Consider the following 23,278-nt stretch of genomic DNA (forward strand, 5'->3'; position numbering starts at 1 on the left):
CCAGAGTTTGCTGATAGAATCGACTTTGTTTGCAGCAGTGGGCCTTTCCCATCACCACATTCCAGGGCTGAAGTGTAATTACTTTAAACACAGAGTGGCATTTACCCAAGCCACTGTTTATGTGCCTAAATCAGCACTCAGAGGAAACTGCCTTTTAAATCAACTTTTTGATGTTACCTCGACATTGCATGTGACTTTGGCAGGGAAAATAAGCCTGGTTATTTGCGCTTGACATATGACTCAAAGGCTCTGAAGTGGTGTGTTGGATCCAGTAGCCTGCCCATGATGAAGCTGTCTTGTTGTCCTGGCTGGTCCAGCCATGCAAAGCAGCTCCAGGTGGGGGTGGAGCCTTCTGCCCGCTCTTCCTGCTTGTCTTTCTCTAGTAGGGATGAATAGACACAGTGGGACCCACCAAGATGAAGCGATTGCATGGAGAGCGTGTCCTTAGTCCAGCAGCACATTCCGTCCCAGTGGACCACCCAAAGGCCAGGCACCTGGTGATCTTTTGACCCAGGCCCTCCTGCTGCTCCACCCCACAGGCTGTTTGAGAAGATGGGTGGGTCTTCAGGAAAGCAGAACAGAGAGGACTAACTCTACTGGACCAGATGGTATTACTTACAGATTCTTGGGTTTCTAAACCAAAGAAGCCTTACATGCTAATGGCTTTTTTTTTTAAGTTTTAATTTATATTAAATCAATGACTTAAGAAGATTAAAAAAACCCCACGCAACAGGAGCTTTTCTTGCAATTCATCCTAAGTAGGTCGATGTGATTACCCCCACTTTAAGACTGGGATACAGAGACTCGCCTAGGTCCGAGTGGGGCAGAAAGGCAATGAAGATGCCAAAGGTAGAATGCAGAGCTTCCTACCTGGGCCTGGTTTTCGTGGTTACAGAGGTGACTGACAAAAATAGGGTGAACACATAATTTAATGTGCCAACCAGTCCTGGTTTGTTTGTTTGATTCAGGAAGAAAAGAGAATTATTCAAATTTAAGCAAGAGTAACAGGCATAACCTGAGATTTTCTGGTAAACCAGGATGTGTAGCCAAGTCATCCTCCTGCAGCCTTCATCAGGGATACCGTATCTGGGAGGACCATGAAGCCAATGAAACATAAGCTTCAGGTTCCTCCCTTCCTCTGTCCCTGTGCATGCTGGGAATGACCAAGACATGTAGAGTGTTGTAGGTGTGGAGGGAACACTGGAGTGTGATCAGGAAGCATTTCTATGTAAAGCATCACTGATAATTCCCCTGAAGATATTTGAGGAAAAGTTCCATATCTCCAAGCCTTCAATTATCTATTGTGGTTTCTTTCCTTAATAGTTGTTCATTTTTGTCCTTAATTTTACATACATAATTTGTTATTATTATTATTATTATTATTATTATTATTATTTTAAAGAGCATCCATCTTCTCACCCTCTACCTCCTACACAAATTGTATAAGCCTCAAGTTCCACACTTTGTGATAAGGGCACCTGCCCGGGAGAGGGTGGGGGCGTCTGGCAAGAGAACTAGAAATCAGCATCATCCCAGTAAGGTGTAAATCAGACTGTTTCTTATCCTTGTCATATTTATATCAGTGGGATCAGGACAAAATGATCACTAAAGGCAGCTCCAGAGAAGAAAATCAATCTCCCAGCTGGAACCGAGGGTCACAGACAAAAGAAAGGGGCCGCAGGGGTCCCGATTTCAAGTCCTTGGTTAGAGGAAGAAATGTAGGAGAAAATGGTTCATTGCATGTTTGTGAGCCTCAGGTCCTGTCATAGTACTCACTGGAAGGGTTAATTCCTGCCCTCAAGCTTCACTCTGAGTCAGTCCCTGACCCCGCTCTGCTGCTGCCCAAACCCCAACACTACATACTCGGCTCAACTTCTAGGGTATTTACTCCTATTCACAGTACCCTAAAGATTCATCCAGACCCAGCTTTGGGAGTCCTTCGATCTAATTCTTTGTTGGCATTGACTTATTTTCTGGCTTTGTCATTTATCATAAGGCCTTCAGTTCTCTTGGCTGTATAGTGAAAATGAATTAATACCTCAAGATGTAGGAGATCAAATTTTGCTCCTCAAAAAAATAGATCAGATTTTAAAATCAGCTGACCTCTACACACATGTTAAAATAACTTTGCCTTATGGAATGTGAGAAAGGGACAGCTGATTGTTAAAACAGAATAACACAGAAAATGATCTTGAAATTCCTGATCTTCGAGAAATGAAATGAGATGCTCTTGTTTTAACACCAACTGGATAACACTGTAGAAATGCTGCCTCAGAGTTCCACCATCATGTTTCCTCACTACCAATCAAGGAAATGGCTTTTAAAATGGGTTCCTGAGGGGCACCTAGGTGGCTCACTTGGTTGAACATCTGACTCTTGGTTTCAGCTCAGGTCACGATCGCAGGGTCGTGAGATTGTGCCCTACATGGGGCTCCGTGCTCGGAGTCTGCTTGAGATTCTTTCCCTCTGCCCCTTCCCCGGCTCATGCTCTAAATAAATAAATAAAGTTATAAAATAAAATAAAAATAAAAATGGGCTCCTGAATTCCACAGGTCCAAACAATCAGATTCATTATATTATGAAAAACAGAGCCCAGCTAATGATTTTGAAAGCTAAATTCTGCCAATCATCCCTCTTCCAGTTCTGCCACCTTTCATATTTTGGTGAAGGTCGTGCGCACCTTCTCACGCCTCTGGACACACTTTCCTCCTATTAGAAAGCTGATTTACCTCTTTTCCACCTGGACTGTACTCCCTCATCCTCCAGCGTTTCCACAGCTATCCCATTTCCTGGAAGACTTCGACATTGCTGTCTTCCTCCTGTCATCAGGAACAACTAGTTCATGATCATATCACATTTTTCTATGCTGTCTCATCAAGTTTTATTGGCTGGCCTATGAGAAGTCTCAGTATAGGGACTACATTTACTGTAACTGTAGTAGACCTCCAATAAATGTGGAATAAATGAACAAACGTATGGAAGCAAGATGGCATTGTAGAGCACTTGTAAGGTAAAGGCTGTGGTTCAGAGCTTCTGGGAAAAAAATTCCAAGAATTTCCTATGAACCTTATTCTGGTGTTTCCCAACTTAGAAACTGCAGGCCTTATTGGGAACACCATATGGACAATACTATTTCCCAGCTGGGATGAAAGAAAATTTCAAGGGTCTGGAGGCCCTGAGTGAGACATAAAAGAGTAAATTGGAATCTCCAATTTCTGAACCTTCCCCCTTGGTCCCTTTCATTCCTGGATTTTAATATTGCTGCCTCTGTAAAAGCAAGATGCTTTTGTAGGATGGGTGTATACGGGTGTGTCATCCCTTTGTGGAGTATATATGTCTATCCCTTTACTCTGTCTTTCATAAAACGGGCTCTGCTAGGCTCAGCTTAGCCAGGGGCATGGGCATTGTCTGGATCTGCCTCGGTCCAGCTTCAGAAGCCCAGAGGGATGTTCTTCACTTGCCCTTCTAAACTGCAGCGCTGAGACAGCTAAACATCAGCACCAAATCTTTTAAGCTCAGCAAGTTAGTAAAATGAATTTTTAAAATCCAAATTAGTACTGCGGGAGCTTGGGAACATTTGTCTGGGAGGCTAACTTGCCTTCATAAAACTCACAAAAATAATTGCTCACCCCAGTCTTGCACAATTAAAACTGTGTAATGAAACACATTGGAAAATTTTCAAGTTGTCCAGGTAGGAGGAAAATTATGACAGTAAAAAATTACACTGTATCTAGCAAGTATGCTTGAAAACTATGCAGAGGGTTAGCACCATCTCTCTTGTAACCTAAAAAAATCCCAACAATGTTCTAATTTTAAAAGATCATTTGCCACACATCCTGTCTCCAGCATAGTACATACTGGAAGGGGATGAAACAGGGTAGTTTGGGGGCACTTTCAGTACCTAAATCAGTAATTTGAACACTTGGGTGTCTTACTTCCAACAATCTGTATATTTTGAATGGGATGAATCTGTGTGTGTGGTGAGGGAGATGATGAATAGTTTTCCCTGTTAGCAAAAACTTATTCAGAAGAGCTTCAATAATTTCTGCTGTTGCATTTTCAGAGAATAAATGACTGAAAATGAAAACAAAACCCGGAAATTCTGATTTCTAACCTTGTATTTGTCCCCTGACCCTTCTGGGATTACACTTACTCTTTCTCTCTCTCTCTCTTTAAGATTTTGTTTATTTATTTGACAGAGAGATAGAGTACAAGTAGGCAGAATGGCTGGCAGAGGCAGAGGGAGAAGCAGGCTCCTCGTCAAGCAGGGAGCACAATGCAGGGCTTAATCCCAGGACCCTGAGATCATGACCAAAGGCAGCCACTCAACCGACTGAGCCATCCAGGCGGCCCACTCTCTTTCTTTTCTTAAATGTGGGAAAAAAATAGACATATTTTTACCAGAACAGGAAGCAGTACCTGGATAACTATTCCCAGGGCGCTGACTGGATTGGAATTCCCTTAGTGCCACAAGCTGCCCTAGGACAAGTCACTGTCAGTCACATTCAAATCTTTTTGCTCCTTAGCAGAAACCCCATCACCCTGACCCCCCACAGGGGGGTGTCCTCACTGTTCTTTGATACATCAGGCCTGATCCTAGTTCCAGTATTTGTAGACTGCTCTTCCATCTCCTCTCCGCGAGCCAAACCAGGCCTTCTGTTCTGGGCCTGGCTTCACTTGAGGAGGCTAACCTCAGTCTCATGAGCTTATAACTGTGCCTTCTCCAAGTTCCCTTAGCCCATGCTGTCTGAGTCATTCCTTGTATAACTTAATTCCGTCCTTTTCTCTTTACTAAATTATGAGCTCCTGAAGGAAAAGGTCTGTGTATTATTTGGGGGAGGTTGTCATATCCTAGGTTTATTTAGGCATGTAGTAGGCCACTGACAATGTTTGTTTAAGTGGCCAAAACTACTCTAATGCTTGGTGAGACTCCAAGATTTGGTGAAGGGTAAGATAGTGGCAATGGAAAGCACATGAGTTTTGAGTCAGAATTTTCTAATCTCCCTTGTCCTCAGGTGTTTGGGTTTTTGTCCCCTGTAAGTAAGAATAAGAACACCTAACTTGCCTAGTTATCAGGATGAGAAATAATAAATGTGAAATGCCAAGGCCAGTGCCTCCTCTGTAATAGGTTCTCAGTAAATGGGAGTCATTGTCGGTTGTGAAACCACGACCTGGAAATCATGATTCTATTTTGTATTCATTTACTAAACAGATTAAAGGATTTTGAGATTTCTGTTACTGAGGGAGAATAAATTTATTGAGGGGCCCAGGACTGCCTTTGCAACTTCTTATCAGCGTCAAAATCAGGCCTGGGTTGTTCTGCACAGTTAATAGAGCAGCAGTCACATCTTCATAAAGAAAGTATTTTAAATTAACATATAATATATTATGTTTCAGGGGTACAGGTCTGTGATTCATCAGTCTTACACAATTCACAGCACTCACCACAGCACATACCCTCCCCAATGTCCATAACCCAACCACCCTATCCCTCCCACCTCCCTCAACTCCAGCAACCCTCAGCTTGTTTCCTAAGATTAAGTCTCTTATGGTTTGTTTCCCTCTCTGGTTTCTTCTTGCTTCATTTTTACCTCTCTTCCCCTATGATCCTCTGCCTTGTTTCTCAAATTCCCCATATCAGTGATCATATGTTAATTGCCTTTCTCTGATTGACTTATTTCGCTTAGCATAATACCCTGTAGTTCCATCCCCATCATTGCAAATGGGAAAATTTTGTTTCTTTTGATGGCTGCATAGTATTCCATTGTATATACATACACGACATCTTCTTTATCCATTCATCTGTTGGTGGACATCAGGGGTCGTTCCATAGTTTGGCTATTGTAGATACTGCCGCTATAAACATTGGGATACAGGTGCCCCTTCGGATCACTACATTTGTATCTTCAGGGTAAATACCTGGGAGTGCATTTGCTGGGTCATAGGGTAGCTCTAGTTTCAACTTTTTGAGGAACCTTTATAATGTTTTCCAGAGTGGCTGCACCAGCTTGCATTCCCACCAACTGTGTAGGAGGGTTCCCCTTTCTCCATATCCTCACCAACACCTGTTGTTTAGTTTTTAAAGCATATTCCTCTGTAATTCATTCATTCCATTCTCAGGATTTCTCTTCTCTGCTACTCTTGCCTGATGTCAGATTAAGAAGATAAGCCTGAAACATACCAAAGAGAGATTTTTTAAGGGGATTTGATATATAATGATGTATCTTGAGTAAAATGACTAGTTTTTAGTAACTTAAAAGATATGCATATATCCACCATGCATAATGTGATAATGTTATTGATCCATAACCTCATGTCTTTTCCTCAGTGGGACCGATGCCAGAATCTTTGCATTAAATGTAAACTGAACAAAACTGCTACTTAATTATCTCTAATGACCTGGTAAGCTAAACACAAATGGCCCTTTTTATTTTCAGCCACTCGAGTGATTTCCAGAAAATGAAGAGTCTGAATTGTTCTTGCTTTCTGGGACCTATAGCTAGAATTCAGGTAAGTACCCTATAAAAGAAGAGAGTCCTGTTCAAGAGAGTCTTATAGCCTGGTGAACAATTTATAAAGCCCTGAAGAGGAGGCCCATATGGTTCAAGGACAAAAATCTACAGGGAACCAACTTGTTGGCTATTCTTGAATGAATCATACACCCTGTTCCCTGTGGCTTCTCCATTTTTAAAAATGAAGATGACAGTTTTTGCAAGATACCATCATGAGTTCTATTTAGATGTACAGTGTAGTGATTGAAGAAAATGGCTTTGGAGTCAGAAAGGCATGGACTTGAATCCTGCTTAGGTTACTTATCAACTGTGAGTCTGAGCTGAAAACCTCTTTATGTATTACTCTTCTCATTTGTAAAATGGGGGTAATTATTGTCTAGTGTGAAGATTAAATAAGGTGCCTGGAACATCACAATAAATCAGTAATTATTAGCTATTATTTGTAAAATACCTAAAGCTTCTTATAGAAAATAAACCCATGTAATTCAGAAACCAAATCATTCAACTGGCAGATACAGATTTGGGAGGGTATTTTCAGTCTTAAGTAGATTTTAAACAGGCTTTTACTTTAAACAAGAACTATATGCCACATTATCTGATATTTAATTGATTCACACCAATCTGATTATTCTTTATGTGCCTGTAAAAGTGCAATCATCAGTATTAGGAGTATATCACATTTATCTGCATGATTACAGTGTTTCCTCTCTCGATAATTTTACTCTGAAATACTGGGACTGAATGAAGTGAAAGGGAGAATTATTAAGTTATCAAGGTCCCAAATAGTCATGTTTCACTATTCTTTGAGGTTCTCACCCACATTCACTTTCTTCAGTAATACGAATTCCCAGTTCATAATCTTAGCTTCTTAAGTATATGCTTGTGAATGAGACCTAGAAAGAAGTTTTGTAAGTCTTGTAAGTATAAGAAAAATAATGATTGAAAGACAGGGTTTTCCTTGGTTTAAACTGTTGCATATAGGGGTTAAGACACTTTAGAAGGTCTAGCCACATAGGACACCCTGGTGCACAAAGGACAGAAAGACTGACAGAAAAGGACAGCCCGAGGAGGTTGGAAATCAAGAAAAAGGAGGGGTGGGAGAGGTGGGGCAAAGAGAAACTGCTGGCCAAGATGAAAAATGGCAGGTTGGGCATACTGGGTCCAAGGTCCCAGAAGATCAGGTCATGCAGGTGTCCTACCATGTCCACTCCTGATGTGGACAAACAGAAGTAGCCCTGACCTGCTCACCTTCTCTCTGTGTCCTCTCTTCTGTGGCTGACATCACCCAATCCTGCTTCCCGCTTGCTCACTGCCCCATGCCTTACTCAGTTGGAAAGCTGGAGCTTTGGAGTTATTTACAATCAGAGTCATAGAACATTGGATATTTGAGCTAGAAGTCAGATGTGTGACTATTTTCAGGCATACAGCCTGATTATGATATTCTGTACAATCTCTGCCACTTTTGATACAGAGATATTCTCATGAATTGTGTAACAATAACCATTGTTTTTAAATACCTTTATGGAGGCAGGGATGCCTGGGTGGCTCAGTGGGTTAAAGCCTCTGCCTTTGGCTCAGGTCATGATCCCAGGGTCCTGGGATCGAGCCCCGCATCCGGCTCTCTGCTCAGCCGGGAGCCTGCTTCCCCCTCTCTCTCTGCCTGCCTCTCTGCCTACTTGTGATCTCTGTCAAATAAATAAATAAAATCTTTATAAATAAATAAATAAATAAATAAATACCTTTGTGGAGGCATAACTGACATACTATAAAACCTATTTTAGATGTGTAATGCAATGACTTTTTAATAAACTTATAATTATTTAATCATTACCACAATCCAGTTTGAGAACATTTCCGACGTCCCCCTCAAAATCTTTTGTGACTATTTTTAGTGAATCCCTATTTCTACCCTATACCCCAGGTGACCACCAATATGCTCTGTCTCTATAGATTTGTCTTTTCTAGACATTTAAATGGAATCATCCAATGTCTTTTGCATCTGGCTTCTTTCATTCAGCATCATGTGTTTGGATTTTATTCTTGTTGCAACACGTATCAGTCATTTGTTCCTTTTTATTGCTGAATATTATTCCATTGTCTATGTACCAACTGATAAACATTTGAATTATTTCCGGTCTTTTGCTCTTATAAATAATGCTTCTGTGAATAGTCACATACATGTCTTTGTGTGGATATATATATTCATTTCTCTTGGGTAGATTCCCAAGAGCAAAACTGCTGGATGAGATGGGAGGGCTTTTTTTTTTTTGTTTTTTTTGTTTTTGTTTTTGCTTTTTGTTTTTTAAGATTTTTATTTATTTGACAGAGAGAGACCACAAGAGAGGGAACACAAGCAGGGGGAGTGGGAGAGGGAGAAGCAGGCTTCCCGCCTAGCAGAGAGCCCGATGCGGGGCTCAATCCCAGGACCCTGGGATCATGACCTGAATCAAAGGCAAATGCTTAATGACTGAGTCACCCAGGTACCCTGAGATTGAAGGTTTAACTTCTTAAGATACCACCGAATTATTTTTCAAACTGAAAAATATGTTTTATCTATTTTGCACGAGGATCTCAAGTTCTCCACATCCTTATCAACACTTACTATAGTCAGTCTTTTTAATTATGCTCATTCAGTAGGATCACAAGCATTCGCATGGGCCAGAGCCTCCTTCTAATTTGAAACAGGCCATTTGATGTCTATACAAGCAGAAAAAAAAATGTTTAGTTTCCATTTCTTGTTTTGACCAATTAGAATAAGTTTAAAACAAAAACGAAAACCTAGCACTTGATGTGGGCGGGGTAGAGGATCCCTGCTGAGCGTGTTCTTCCTCCAGCCAAATAAGCAACTGCTTCTCCGGCTCTCCTCCAACAAACTGAAGCAGAGCTCTTTAGGATAAACCTTTCGCAGTGTTACATCATTGTGTCATGTCAAAGAAATGCCCACACACTCTTGATTTTCCTCCCAAAACGATGGGCTTGGGTGATAAACAAATCCTCTGCAAGCAGAGGAGAAGAAAAGAAAGCAAAAAAGCCAATATCTGCCAACTGGCCATGTACTAGCTATGAGATGAAACTTTTCATATTTTTCAGATCGTGAAATTCTCATAAACCTTGAGATAATTTTGTGATGAAAGCTCAGAGAAGGTTAGGTAAATTATGTTAGGACACACACTTAGTAAGTGAAGCTGGGTTTCAAGCCCAGGCCACCTAGTTGGAATCCAGTTTTATTTCACAGAGCCCACTGAGAGGAAATAAAGAAGGGAGGAAGATTCTGATGAGCAGGGGGAAAGTTCATGCAACTGCTAACTAATGAGAAAATTTAGCAATGAGATTTACCGTGGTCAATTATAATACCTGTATTATACAGCCAACAATTATCTTGCGGTGCTGGACTTCTTTTTTGCCATAATTGGGTGCCATATACATAGACATAGTTCAAACCTTGGGGACAAAGAACCAAACTCATAGCTTTAGGAGGAATGGGGAGAAATGGTATTCTTCTTTATGGAGTAGGCATTTTGATTTCCTCCTAGCTGAGAAAAGATTGTTCATTCGAAACCCTTGCCCAGGGAGTGCAGAGAAAATCCACAGACACATTTTTGCCACCCAGGGTGAGAAACTAAGAAGTTCCAGAATTAAACTGGTACATCTTTTGAGTAATAGTTCTGCTTCCTTCGGGTGACTGGAATTTCTTGTGATGTCACTGCCACCCACCGCCACCTGGCATCCCGGTACGGTGGCGGTCACAGCAGTACAGAGATGGAGAGCAACAGTTGCAAAAAGCTCCAGGGTGCTTGGAGGAACTCCCCCAAAGGACAAAAACGAAAACACATTTACGGACTCCAGAGTGGAAGCCTCATTAATCTCCATCGTTAGGAATATTTGATTTATGGTCTCTTACCTCATTTATTTTTCATAAATGTTTATATGATCATCACAAAAGAAAAAAACGAGAACTCATCCATAGCATGTCTCATTTCAAGCGAAATGGCACTAGTTCCCTAAGTTCTTCTGTTCCTTAGAGCATCAAAATTCGAGGCTGTTCACAAGTAGCTTAGAAGTGTAATCAAAGGGGCAGGGGATGGGGAGTTGAGAATATGAGTAATAATTGGGAAATTACTTTTTCTCTGACGACAGCCAACCCAGTCAGGTAGCAGGGGATTATTTGGATTTTTACCAATTAAGTCTTCAAATGTAGGGTTTTAAGTTAAACCCTAACCCTGGCAGCATTTTGTTACCAGGCTCATATCGTGCACTTAATAGCACTTACCTTTCAATGGGAATAAAAATGCCAGCTTACACCACAGGATTTAAGAGTGAGAGGAAAAACTATCAAGTGTGATTATAAGGTGCTTTGCCAGAACAAACGGTCATTGGTGTACCTAAGAAAAGCAGGAATAGGGACGCCTGGGTGGCTCAGTTGGTTAAGTGACTGCCTTCAGCTCAGGTCATGATCCTGGAGTCCCAGGATCGAGTCCCATATGGGGCTCCCTGCTCGGCAGGGAGTCTGCTTCTCCCTCTGACCCTCCCACTTCTCATGCTCATTCTCTCTCTCACACACTCTCTCTCAAATAAATAAATAAAATCTTTAAAAAAATAAAAGAAAAGCAAAGCAGGAATAATAGCGGCATAGATCAACGCACTCCGCAATGGAGGTTCCAAAAGATGTTAGTAAGTGATTTGCGGGGGGGAAAAGAAGCCCGACTGCATAATCAGATAAGCTCGGGAAACACTGAGTAAAGTTTGTGCCACACTAAAGAGCCTTGAATGCATTAAATGTCCATTAGGAGCTTCCGAGAGGAGGATGCCGCCTGGGGGGGGGGGGGGGAATTTCCCGATCTGCTTGAAAAGGAAAACTTTTCCTTGTTGGTGTCGTTGATGCACGATGTTACGTTGGTTTCAGGTGTACAACGTGGCGCTCCGACAAGTTTATCCATTGGAAAGAAACACTGTTAACTGCAGGAATATTCTCTAACACACTTCAGGGAAAGCGGGCACAGAAAATTTGCAGTTGCTTCAGGAGTAGGGTTTCCTGTCTCCCCAAGGTCCGCACATCCAGGCAGCTCTTGCCTTTTCACCCGCGTTCTGTCTAATATCTGCCATAAAGACCCCTGCTGGTAAACTCCCCAGCGCAGAAGTAAGTTGAAAGAGAAATGCTATCTGTACCCCTCTCTAAATCTGAACTTTCTTCCAGAAGCCTAGAGGGGCCAGCCCGACTGAGCACTCCTTCCTGGTAGTTATCACATGAAAGGGGGATTCTTCATTGAAAAACAAAACTAACCTGATTAATAACGAAATGCACTTCATGGCACTGGTTCGGACCTGGATTTCAGGAAACCAAAATCCTTCCCCCCAAAATAGATGAAGCACATATGGCCAACTAGGAAATAACTGTTCAATCTAAGTAATGGGATAGGTGGGGATTTTTTTTTTTTACACAATATCTGTACCCATCTATATCTACAGATATAGATTTTTTGTGTGTGTAGTTTTGAATTTTCTGATGTTGATGAGTAATTTTTTTAAATGCAGGATAATCAGCCCCGAGCTACTAAATCAGACTCTGGAGGTTGTGCCTGGGAGTCTGCTCTTGCTTCCCTCCTCTTCTCTCTCACTTGCTCTTTCTTAAAATCATAGTATCAGGGTTTCTTAGTTGGGAAAGCTAGGATGCTAGCTTCCTCTGGAATGTCGCAGCCTTTCCACCTCGCCTAGCCTGGTGTTTTGTTCAAGAGTTTATGAAGCAGTGAGGGAGGTGGGGGAGAGGGTTTGAATATAGCAGAGAGTCCATTGCCCGGCTAGGCAAACCGAAGCTGCAGATGCTAACTAGAAGCTCAACCAACTCAGTAAACAATTAAGATTAACGTGGCTTGTGTTTACTGGTTAGTTTGACATTTACTGTTTATAGTGTGAACACATCTTTGAGTTAAAAATCAAAGAGCGAATTACTTGCCATAATTACGAGGTAACCATAAAATTACAAGAAAGAGTATTGTTACCTTTCACAAATAAAACAAGATAAATAATAATAACTCTAATCAATTCTAATGTGTGTATCTAAAACTAAATTGCTTAGAGAATGGCATTATGTATGAATAACATAAAAATGTTACATAGTATGCCTCCAATACTAAATGAGAGTCAACTTCAGAAGTCACAATTCGATGTCTTTTTTTTTTAGCATTTGTATTTTTATTTATTTTATTGTGTTATGTTAGTCACCATACAGTATGTCATTAGTTTTTGATGTAGTGTTCCATGATTCCTTGTTTGCGTATAACACCCAGTGCTCCGAGCAATATGTCTTTTTAAAAAATGCAGTGGGGGCACCTGGGTGGCTCTTCCTCTTCTCTGCCTCCTTCTCTGCCTACTTATGATCTCCGTCTGTCAAATAAATAAATAAAATCTAAAAAAAAATTATTTAAAAAAAAATGCAGTACTGAGGGGCACCTGGGTGGCTCAGTGGGTTAAGCCTCTGCCTTCGGCTCAGGTCATGATCCTAGAGTCCCGGGATCGAGCCCCGCATCGGGCTCTCTGCTCAGCAGGGATCCTGCTTCCCCCTCTCTCTCTGCCTGCCTCTCTGCCTACATTTGCTCTCTCTCTCTGTGTCAAATAAATAAATAAAATCTTAAAAAAATAAAAAATTAAAAAAAATTAAAAATGCAGTGATGAACATAGAAATTCGGTACATGCAGAATCAATGCCATTAAACCATATCATCTGTACTTTTCAAAAATCCATATTGTTGCAGAACATGCCTGAGCATCATACTTGTAGGTCATCTCGTCTGCATAAAGTGGATCGTATGCATAGGTAGCCACGTCCCAGGCCGTAACATCCATTAAATACTGGTTTCTGAGCTGTTTTCGTTTTTCTAAAATACACTAAGATGAACGTATAACTATATTTTGGAAATATTTGTCCCTTACCATCCAAAATGTAGCATACCACAAGTAATACTCTTCATATACCTTGGGGAGACATCAACCTAATTTGACAGCAGCAAGAATATATCAGATCCTTTGCTAATAGGAAAGAAAGTGAAAAAATATTCCTAAAGGGAAAGAACTATGTCATAATTATATTTGTGTGACCTGTACTTAGCATAGTGCCTAAAACATAATAGGCATGCAATGCAAGTCTGAGTAAATGAATGAAAGCTTATCATATCTCTGAATTAGCCCTATCCCCTATTCTCAAAACCAATTATTTGTCGAGGTGAAGGCTTTAATCAGAGCTCTTAGCCCATGAAAATTAAATTGCTGAGCGGGGCCCCTTTGTAGGAAATGTAAAACTCATGAAATTCAAGTACTCTTGGGAAATCCAAACACATTTTCATTTACCAATGTATTTAATAGAGGCAAAAATAAATTTAGAAAAACTTAAAAACTTACTTAAATACATGGATGTTAGCTTTTGATATTTCTTAAAACATTAGAAAAGGAAATGGAAATTTGAAAGGAAGCTTAGAGTAACTAAGAGAATGCGGATGGAAGCCCAGGTTGGAATCCTGGGTCTGCTACTCTTTAGTCTGAGCTTCGGTGTTCTCATTTATAAAATGAAAAAGTGAGATTAAATTATACGTTTCCTTCCAGCTCTAAAATTCTTTTTTTTTTTTTTTTAAGATTTTATTTATTTATTTGACAGAGAGAGACACAGCAAGAGAGGGAACACAAGCAGGGGGAATGGGAGAGGGAGAAGCAGGCTTCCCGCTGAGCAGAGAGCCCGATGCGGGGCTCGCTCGATCCCAGGACCCTGAGACCATGACCTGAGCTGAAGGCAGAGGCTTAACCCACTGAGCCACCCAGGCGCCCCCTTATTATTTCTTTTTGAAATTATTCTTCACCAGAGGCTCCTACCAGTGCCCAGTGTTAAGCTTCAGATCTTCACGTATAAATAAAGGCTCTTTGTCATTCAATTTTTTAACAAACATATTTAGAAACAATTTAAAATACTCTCATTTCTTTTTAATATTTGAAGTACATCTTATCAGAAGGCAGCCTGTCTAGCTGTTAAGATCATACTCTCTATAGTCAGACTGTTTGGGTTGGAATCCTGGCTTTAGAACTTAGACAAGGATAGGCGCGCTTGGGTGGCTCACTCAGTTAAGAGTCTGCCTTTGGCTCAGGTTGTGATCCTAGGGTCTTGGGATTGAGCCCTGCATCAGGCTCCCTCCCTGCTCGGTGAGGAGTCTGCTTCTCCCTCTGGCTCATGCTCTCTCTCAAATAAATAATCAAATCTTAAAAAAAAAAAAAAAAAGAACTTAGACAAGGATAGACGTGTTAACTAATCTGTTTGTTACTTCTGTGTGTATCAAATCATCACACTGTATACCTTAAGCTCACACAATGTTATATGTCATTTATATTTTAATAAAGCTGGGCAAAAAATAGACCTTAGGGCAAGGGATTTCTCTATGATTCAGTTACCTCGTTTTCTTCAAGTGATTACAAAAAAAAAAAAAAAAGCTACCTACTCTACAGGTTTGTGGGAGGCATAAGAATTAAATGGACAAAAAAAAAATAAACCCACTTACACAGCACTTTTAGCAGAGTGCCTGGCATGTAGTAATCACCCAATAGAGCAGCTACCACCAGTCTTTTTCAAATATCCTTTATCTAGAAAAACACTTTTTTCCCTCCTAACTAGTAGAACACAATGAAAGTGTTCATTTGCTATGTACCTGTCTCTTGACTCTGACCGGTTTTGGTTCACCTCTGCAGAATAAATGAGGAGAGCAGGTGGCGATCGGTACTTGACTGCTCCTGTCCTTTCCTACCCTGGAGCCTAGGCCTCTCTGCAACTAATTGAATTTCTTTGGTTGATTTATCAAATTTGCCTACAGTTGACCATTTTTCTGTCTGGCAATGTGCTGTTGGCCCATTCCGGGCAGCTAGAGAGAAGTAGTCCCATGAAATGTTGACCTGCTGAAGAGGGTTCACAAGCCCCCTACTGTTTTTGTGAGGCAAACGAGATGATGCTTGTGATTTAAGAAACTGCAAAATGGGGGCACCTGGGTGACTCAGTGGGTTAAAGGCTCTGCCTTCAGCTCAGGTCATGATCCCAGGGTCCTGGGATGGAGCCCCATGCGGGCTCTCTGCTCAGTGGGGAGCCTGCTTCTCCCTCTCTCTGTCTGCCTCTCTGCATACTTGTGATCTCTCTCTCTCTCTCTCTCTGTCAAATAAATAAATAAAATCTTTAAAAAAAAAAAAAAGAAAGAAAGAAAGAAAGAAATTGCAAAAAGCTGTTCAAATGCTATGGTTTTTATATGTAAAGTCCAATGTGAAGATAAAATCTAGAGGGGAGAAGGCCAGAATATGGGATGTAACCTCTGAAAGGACTCTCATTGTTATGAGGTATAGTGCTCATTTCCCAAGGGTCTGTCCTGATTCCCTGCCCTGAAGAGAAATGACCTGAGGGGTAGGAGAGCCCCTTCCCCCAGAGGGCAGACCAAGATTAAAGCAGGAAAAGGCTAGCTTTGTTCTGAACCATCTTCTCACATTCATTAAACATTTTAAGTAAACAGCAATTCGATCTTATTTTACATTTAAAAATAAATTTTTGTTTTTCTTTAAAATAATTAGCAGGAAAGTTTATTTCTATGAATATGTCTCCCATTTAAGGAAAAGAAAACACCTTTTACATAACAACCGTTAAATGAAAATCCTTTGAAACTGTTATTTACTCTAGAATTGATGTGTCCCCATTTAGTATGTAAATGATGTTAAATATATGTGCAATTCCCTAATTTTGGGAAGATACTTTTGCAAATTTTTATTTTTATTTTTTGGAACATAACACATAAAAGTGATACCATTGACTGGAAATAGTTGCTGGAGGGAAAAACTGACATAAAGCAAATGGCATGTTATCAGCACTGCAGAACAGCACAATTAGCAACAACATTTTATTCTACTCAACACAGTTGCAATGTTTGGTGTATCTAAAAACAAACCTAGAGGGTATTATGCTAAGTGAAATAAGTCAGACTGAGAAAGGCAAATACCATATGATTCCACTCATAAGTGGAATCTAAAAAAAAAGAAACAAAAACAAAACACCGAACAAACAAATGAATAAACAAAAAGCAGAATCAGATCTAAAAATACAGAGAACAAACGGATGGTTGGCAGAGGGGAGGGGGGGATGGGGTTGGGCCAAATGGGTGAAGGAGAGAGGAAAATACAGGCTTCCAGTTATGCAATGAATAAGTCACGAAAATAAAAGGCACAGCCTAAGGAATACAGTCAATGATAGTGTAATAGCGACATAAAGGACAGATGGTAGATACACTCGAGGTGACCATTAGCATAATGTATAAACTTGTCAAATCACTAAGTTGTATACCTGAAACTAATATAACATTATGTTATACCATTGTGTTAACCACACTCAAATGAAAAAAATGTAAAGGGAATGAAGAACAAGAAAAATATTTTCCCCTGTTAATTAGTATAATAAGTCACAAAGCTAAAGGGGTTTGTTTTAAGTAGGACTTACAAGTAGTAGGAGCAATTTTGATAAGGGAGGATAAAGATGAAATTCATAATACAAGTTGTTGATATGTTTATACCTTTATTAATGTAATCCACAAGTCCATCTAAAACAGTTTTTATTATTTTTTAAAAGTTTTATTTAAATTCCAGTTAGCAAACATACAGTGTAATATTAGTTTCAGGCATACAATATAGTGAGTCAATACTTCCCTACAATACCCAGTACTCATCACAGGAAGTGCCCTCCTTAATCACCAACCCCTTTTATCCAACTCCTCACCCAGCTAAAACCGTTTTTAAAAATCATCCTCCAGTTTAAATCATCTCTCCCCAAATCCTCCCAACGATTTTAATGGCTGGTTTTTCTTGAAACTCAAGGAAATTTTTTTCAAGAGTTCTCCAACTTGCTAAGAGTAAGAGGGCAATCTGTGATTTAAGAAATTAAAAGTTTGCCAAGTTCTTTCCACAGATAAGCTGAATGAGACAGGATAGCACAGTGCCCAATCTTCAGTGCCAGGGGGAACAGTAATTTGGTCCCTACCACCCCAATCAGACCGAGAGCCTCCAGCTGTGGGTGGTTCTGCATTGTTTGAATTCCTCCTGGAGACTCAGGGTTGACAGCCACTGTTCTGGGAGCCACCGCTGACAGAAGAGGCTCTTGTCGCATGCTAGATTTTACACCTGGCCCTAACGAGGATAAAATCATAGAGACTAAAGGCAGAGGTGATTCCAGGGACTGCCAATCGGTTCCCCATAGGTTCCCTGGACTGTTCACCTCTTTCCTTTATGCTCTCTCCTTTGTGGCTCCAGTGAAGTAACTGGAAACTTGAAGGGACAAAGCTGAGTTGCAGATGAATGCAGAGGGGTGTAGTAACTTACTGAGATCTTTGGGCATTATTCCTTTAGCCTGATCAATTTAAAACACAGGCAGATTTAAGCTGTTGGAGTGGAAGGGTGTTATCAAGCAATGCCCTTGGTACATTGTTGCCAGATGACCTCATGTAAATTTCTAGAATTACTTTTAGTAGATTATTTAAATAATCTATTTAAATAGATTAAATAGATTACCTACTGAAAATAGGGCTGATGATTTTGTTCCCAGCCCTTTCTGTCGCATATACAAATCTGGGTTTGAAGCAGTCTGAGTGGGCACATATATTGGGTACTTCTTGAAGTCTTCTGATACTATAGCTTCTGTCTGAAAATCAGACACTCTGATAAAAAGGTGGACACTGGGGAGCCTAGGTGGCTCAGTTGGTTAAGGGGCTGCTTTTGGCTCAGGTCATGATCCCAGGGACCTGGGCTTGAGCCCTGCCTCAGGCTCCCAGCTCAGCTGGGGGGTCTGCTTCCCTCCCATTCCTTCACCCCTCCCTTGTGCTTGTGCTTGTGCTCTCCCTCTTTCTCTCTCTCAAATAAATGAATAAAAATCTTGAAAAAAAAGAAAGGTGGACAGTGTAGTGTTCGATTTTAAAAATTTTATCATATCAAGGTGTTTCCATTTTCATGTGACTTTTTCTATTCTTTTTTTTTTTTTTTTAATTATTTAGAAACTCCAGTACTAATGGGTTACTTAAATTTGGGGAGATTATCTGTGCCCTGATTTCCTTACTTGTAAAATAGAAACTGTGATAGTACATATCTCATTGGGTGGCTGTTACAATTAGATCATAAACTTAACAACATTTGGCACAATACCTAAAACACCGTAAAGGATCAATAAACACTCGCCTGTCATTATTTTAAATACATGGCATTCCTATAAACCAGTCTTCTGAAGCTACTTGTCATTCATAGAACAAAACAGTATCTATCCATGCAACCTTCTATTTATCAGTGACGTGTCCCCTTCCAAAGTCCTGAGTTGAGTCAGTGTCGTGGGGATGAAACACGTCCATGTTTATTAGGCAGCATCAAAAAGAGGAAAACTGAAATGGGAAGAAGTAGAAATTGGGATGCTTACATACCCCATTCAGTCCACATTCCTTTTTCTCAGAGCTGTCCTTCAGCATATTTACTGGCAATGTTACTTAAGGCTGTGATTCATTTGTACGCTATTAGATTGATGTGGAAGTTTCTGGGGACTAGATGCAATTCGGTTATTCAGTAAGACTGGTAGGCTCTATTGCTTTATCTTGAGTTGAATGGCTTCTTGCGGACCAAATTAAAAATCACAGTTTTTGTTACTCCATTCACATTACAAAGAATCAGAAAAAGGGAACCTTTCCCTAATTTGAATTGGATGCACTGACATCACTGTCATTATTGTGATAAAAGATTATTAAACACATCTTAATGTATTTTCCTTCCCCCTCCTCTCCCACCTAATTTTATTCATTGGAAGGGGTTGGGAGAGTTACAATACCTAAAGCATTTGTGGGTATCAAATATTTCCAAAGTATCTTTAATCTGGCCTCTTCATGTAAATCTTACTTTAGCATAAGCATGAATAGTGCAACTACATACAAGGTCACAAATGGGTGTCAGAACTCTTTGCAGTTTGTTGCCATTATATTAATTTGAGATTCCCAGCCTTGCCACCCAATTCTTACATGGGTTCTGATACATTTATAGGTTTGGAAACAACAGTCTAAAATAAATCAGCTAATAAGTCTAAGTGGCAATATTTGAAAATGTGTTTAATGATGTACTTTTTATAGCTATTCTTGGGTTTTGCTTTCCTGAGAATTTGAATATATTTGAATAATACATATACATTCTTTATTATAAATGCTAGTGATATGAAGAATAATGGAAGGAAGTATAGAGATAGGAAATGGCTTTAAGCAATAGGAATGTGAAGAGTGTGATTCATGCAAATCATTTTTAATAATCCTAGTGATCCTTTCAAAGTTTATTTCTATATATTTGGCAGTAGCTCTTTGTTCAAAACACACATGGCTTATTATATGAATTTCTACTTAAAAATAAAATTTAGCAGATTATTTAATTATAATTATTCACTATAAGAGCAAATAACTGGTCAGGTCTGATTAAATTATAAATTTTATTAAAAGGTCTTTAATACTAATTTTAGTTCAAAAGTTGATTCTTCACTGATAGAAGTGAAAAGAATGTTTCCAGCTTTTTTCTTTTGACCTATCATTTAATTTGGATTGAGATCAATCTTGCTATGCCTCTGTTGACAAACAGAATGGTGTTCTGGCCACATTAGAAATTTTATAGCCAGAGGTAGAAATTATACTTATGTAAAAAAAAATTGCTTTGTCAGACACAGAGATTACCCAATTTACTTTCCCCCCTTGAAGTCATCACACACTAAATAGGTGATACAAGAAAAAATAAAATGTGTATCAGGTGTCTTGGGGCTAAGACCAAGATCCAGGTAGAATTAGGGAGAGGAGATGGAGAAACTCAGCCCAAATACCTTACTCTATAGGTCCCAAATGATTCTTCCCCTCTAGTAACTCTTCAACAGACCTTCAGGAGGCTCAGCCAGCACCCCAAAAGGCACCTGCCCCTCAAACCCAACTTACAGGGTAGCTAAATGCTCCAGTCAAGTTCACCCTTTAGATCCATGGTTCTCAACCAGGGGCAGTAATTCTGTTGTGAGGTGCCCTGCATTATTGGATGCTTAGTAGCATCTGAACCTCTGTCCACTAGACGCTCCTCCCAACCCTGAGTTGCGACAACCAAGCACATCTCCAGACATTGCCAAATGTTCTTCGGGGACAAAATCACCCTCCAGTTGAGAACCACTAGGTTAAAAGTGGCAAAATACAAGTTTAAAAAGTGGCTTGTCTCACAAATATCTATCTCCCCCCCTTGCAAATGCTGAAATTCTTTTAATAAGATTGTATCTTTCTTTTCAGTCATAGATTACAAGGCTTAAGCCACAAGAACCAGTTTGAGGTCCCTTTGGTGGGAATCTATTTCACCTAAAGTGCAACTAGTCAGTCAGTAATGGCAAAGGGTTGGTTTTCCAAACCTTCTCAGAACTGCTGACTAAAAGGTATGAGCTGGAGGCCCACCTAAAGTGGGCTACTTTTCAGAAAGAGGACTAAGGACAAACCTCCAAACTAATATACTTCACCTGAAATCATTCATCCCTCTGTCAGCAATGCATCTGTCAGGGTCAATGCTAGATGTAGTGTGAAATGTCCAGTGATTTCTTTCGATGCAAAGAGTGATCTAGGAGCTTGCCAGACGTTGAATACTCAAGAGGGAGGGTGCATAATTAGCTAACCTCCCAGGTTGGAAGATTAGGCCTTGTTTACTTCTGTCCCCAACACCTGGTACACAACAGGCACTTAATATGTATTTGCTAAATGAATAAACAAATGATGGAGAAGGCCCTGAACAGCTAGGAGGGCTTGGGATATGGGGCTTTGGTAGGGGATTGACTAAGAGGGGTCAGGAGGGAATGGCGTCAGAGGAAGACACACAGAACTGTGGAGGTGGAGGGAACTAAATCCCTAAGGAGAAAAGCCTAGACTCAGCTCTGCAGCAGAAGCAAGGCAGTTTAGGGAGAGCGTGTATGAGCTTTGAGACAGATGTCCTGAGTTCAGATCCAACACTTACTTTCTTTAAGATCTTAGGCATCCGTAAACCAGGGATAATGAGTGTGCCTCCCTCAAAGGGCTGTTGTGAGGATTCAATGAGGTAATACTTAATAAGCCTTTCAGACCAGTGGCCAGACCCACCAGGAGATGGGCTAGGTTGAGCCTTGAGTGTGGCAGGGTTATAGACTGGGATGACAGACTTGAAGAAAGCCATAAAAATCTGATCACTGTGAGGCACCCGGGTGGTGCAGTTGGTGAAGTGTCTGACTCTTGGTTTCGGCTCAGGTCGTGATCTCAGGATCATGGGATAGAGCCCCACATCGGCTCTGCGTTCAGCATGGAGTTTACTTAAGACTCTCCCTCTCCGTCTTCTCAAATAAATAAACAAATCCTTAAAAAAAAAAAAATCTGAACACTGTGGTGAAAGGGAAAGGGAGCCAACCGGGAATAAATAAAAAATTGACCAAGCATCTGTAAGTGCTCCACTGCTCAAATGTTGTCTTAGTGATATCACTAATCAACACAGTCATTAGATTTTCTCTGGTCTTCCTTGGTGACTTTAAAACAAAATGCAAGGAATGGGTGACTGAGTTCTCCTGATTATTAGGGGTGTTAGGAAAGCTGTATTAGAAGGTCAAGGAGAGATGGAGTATAGACTACAGGGGAGAATAAATTCAGAATGGTGAGTCTAGGCATATAATTCAAAAGGAAAGAAGTGAGGCCAAAAATGGCCAATAAACTGGAAGAACTGGGTAGGTTTTGGTGACTGAAAGTCAAACAACATCTCTGGTGGGAGAGGTCGAAGGGCAGGCTCTGGTGGACAGAGAGGTTTCCGGTGTTCAGAGGAGGAAGAGCTCCGGATGACACAAGGAAAGCTTGACATGGACGTGGGGCATGAGCAAATGGAAGCAAGGCCACCAATTCTTCCCTTGCTCAACTCAAACCACTCTGTTCCTAAGTGTATCTCATCAAAATGTTTTGCTGGCAAGAAATTCAATGATCGATCAACTGCTCTAGTAAAATCCCTCTAACATTCTTCTTAATATTTCAAAAGTCTGTAGGGTGAGTAAAGGTAGAGGGAAAGCTGCAAACAGAAAAAAAACACACATTAAGGAATATCAATAGATGTAGAATATTGATGATTATATATTTAAACTTTAAATACAGACATTACATGAACTGGCTGATATATGGTATTCCATTCAAATCAACCAAAAATCTTTTTAAGGAATAGAGTCCTTCTCAGGTTACCTGGGATATCTGTCCAAGAAGCTTCTCAAAAAATGTTAAATTTTTCCCATTCTCACCTCAGTGACTTCTCTTTTTTCCATCCACTCTTAACATGCATGCCTGTACACACACACACACACACACACACACACACACACACCAGACACTGTTCTAAATGTTGGGGCCATAGCAGTTAGTGAGATTAGGTCTGTGTTCATATGAGGCTTAAATTCTAAGGGGAGAGGCAGTGACAAACAGGTGAACATACTCATAAATAATTTCAGATAATGAGAAAAGTGCTAAAAAAAAAAGTGATGTGATTGAGTATTTTATATTGATTTGAATATTATATGAATTTTATATATATATATATATATATATATATAAGTTACATGTTGAGCATATATCTCCCATCTCTTAAGAAATTGGGGTGTAAGGGACAAAAATGATTATCCAACATAGAACTATGGGCAGAACAGAAAATCACTGATTTTCTGATTCTATTTTTCTGCCCAAGAAATCA

The 23,278-nt window shown here is 40.2% G+C and overlaps 1 long non-coding RNA gene across 1 annotated transcript in view; it reads left to right on the forward strand.

The window, feature by feature from the left end:
• The window catches only part of LOC308346417, a 157,349-nt gene that overhangs the window by 129,430 nt on the left and 4,641 nt on the right, over positions 1-23,278 (forward strand). Inside the window, exon 3 of the long non-coding RNA XR_013967178.1 lies at positions 6,438-6,510. This is a non-coding gene — a long non-coding RNA (uncharacterized lncRNA). The remainder of the gene's footprint in view (positions 1-6,437; positions 6,511-23,278) is intronic.

The sequence above is a fragment of the Martes martes genome (assembly GCF_963455335.1).
Source record: "Martes martes genome assembly, chromosome: 7".
NCBI classification, from domain to species: domain Eukaryota; kingdom Metazoa; phylum Chordata; class Mammalia; order Carnivora; family Mustelidae; genus Martes; species Martes martes.